General features: G+C 40.1%; 1 non-coding gene across 1 annotated transcript; it reads left to right on the plus strand.

Annotated features, from left to right (window-relative positions):
- Window positions 1–989: 989 nt before the first annotated feature.
- LOC130952995 (small nucleolar RNA R71) lies at window positions 990–1,097 on the plus strand. Its single transcript, XR_009075169.1, has one exon. It is a non-coding gene; the product is annotated as a small nucleolar RNA R71 (small nucleolar RNA).
- The last annotated feature ends 891 nt before the right edge of the window (window positions 1,098–1,988 follow it).

Here is a 1,988-nt window from a genome sequence, read left to right on the forward strand (position 1 = left end):
CAAGATATTTAGCAACTTGCTCTTCAGTAACATACTCATCCTCTTCAGAGGAAGAATACTCATCAGAGCTCATGAATGGCAGAAGTAAGTCCAATGGAATCTCTATGGTCTCATTTTGAGCCTCAGATTCCCAAGGTTCCTCATTGAGGAACTCAGAGGAGGTCAGTGCACGCCCATTGAGGCCTTCCTCAGTGGCGTTCACTTGCTTTTCTTCCTCTCCAAATTCGGCCATGTTAATGGCTTTGCACTCTCCTTTTGGATTTTCTTCTGTATTGCTTGGGAGAGTACTTGGAGGGAGTTCAGTCACTTTCTTGCTCAGCTGACCCACTTGTCCTTCCAAATTCCTAATGGAGGACCTTGTTTCATTCATGAAACTTTGAGTGGTTTTAATTAGATCAGAGACCATGATTGCTAAGTCAGAGGGGCTCTGTTTAGGATTCTCTGTCTGTTGCTGAGAAGATGATGGAAAAGGTTTGCCATTGCTAAACCTGTTTCTTCCACCATTATTGTTATTGAAACCTTGTTGAGGTCTCTCTTGATTCTTCCATGAGAGATTTGGGTGATTTCTCCATGAAGAATTGTAGGTATTTCCATAGGGTTCTCCTAGGTAATTCACCTCTTCCATGGAAGGGTTCTCAGGATCATAAGCTTCTTCCTCAGATGAAGCATCCTTAGTACTGTTTGGTGCATTTTGCATTCCAGACAGACTTTGAGAAATCAAATTGACTTGTTGAGTCAATCTTATTCTGAGCCAATATGGCATTCAGAGTGTCAATCTCAAGAACTCCTTTCTTCTGACTAGTCCCATTGTTCACAGGATTCCTTTCAGAAGTGTACATGAATTGGTTATTTGCAACCATTTCAATCAGTTCTTGAGCCTCTGTAGGCGTCTTCTTCAGATGAAGAGATCCTCCAGCAGAGCTATCCAAGGACATCTTAGATAGTTCAGAGAGACCATCATAGAAAATACCTATGATGCTCCATTCAGAAAGCATGTCTGAAGGACATCTTCTGATTAATTGTTTGTATCTTTCCCAAGCTTCATAGAGGGATTCTCCATCCTTCTGTCTGAAGGTTTGGACTTCCACTCTAAGCTTACTCCATCTTTGTGGTGGAAAGAACTTTGCCAAGAAGGCATTGACTAGCTTTTCCCAAGAGTCCAGGCTTTCTTTAGGTTGAGAATCCAACCATATTCTAGCTCTGTCTCTTACAGCAAAAGGGAATAGCATCAGTCTATAGACCTCAGGGTTAACCCATTAGTCTTGACTGTGTCACAGATTTGCAAGAATTCAGCTAAGAACTGATGAGGATCTTCCATTGGAAGTCCATGGAACTTGCAATTCTGTTGCATTAGAGAAACTAATTGAGGCTTAAGCTCAAAGTTGTTTGCTCCAATGGCAGGGATAGAGATGCTTCTCCCATAGAAGTCGGGAGTAGGTGCAGTGAAGTCACCCAGCACCTTCCTTGCATTGTTGGCATTGTTGTTGTTTTCGGCTGCTATGTGCTCTTCTTCTTTGAAGAATTCGGTCAGGTCCTCTAAAGAGAGTTGTGCTTTGGCTTCTCTTAGCTTTCTCTTCAAGGTCCTTTCAGGTTCAGGATCAGCTTCAACAAGAATGCCTTTGTCTCTGCTCCTGCTCATATGAAAGAGAAGAGAACAAGAAGATGTGGAATCCTCTATGTCACAGTATAGAGATTCCTTAGGTGTCAGAGGAAAAGAGAAATAGAAAGAAGAAGGAGAAGGAGAATTCGAACTTTTAATAGATAAGGTTCGAATTTGTGCATTGAGAAGGAGTGGTACTCCATAAATAGAAGGATGTGAGAAGGAGGGAAGTAATTTTTCGAAAATTAATTAAAATATTTTGAAAACATTTTTGAAAGACATTAATTGATTTCGAAAAAAAAAGTGAAAAAGAAATCAAGTGATTTTTGAAAAAGAATTTGAAATTAGAAGTTAAAAGATTTGATTGAAAACTATTTTGAAAAAGATG

The sequence above is a fragment of the Arachis stenosperma genome, chromosome 9 (assembly GCF_014773155.1).
Source record: "Arachis stenosperma cultivar V10309 chromosome 9, arast.V10309.gnm1.PFL2, whole genome shotgun sequence".
Classification (NCBI taxonomy): domain Eukaryota; kingdom Viridiplantae; phylum Streptophyta; class Magnoliopsida; order Fabales; family Fabaceae; genus Arachis; species Arachis stenosperma.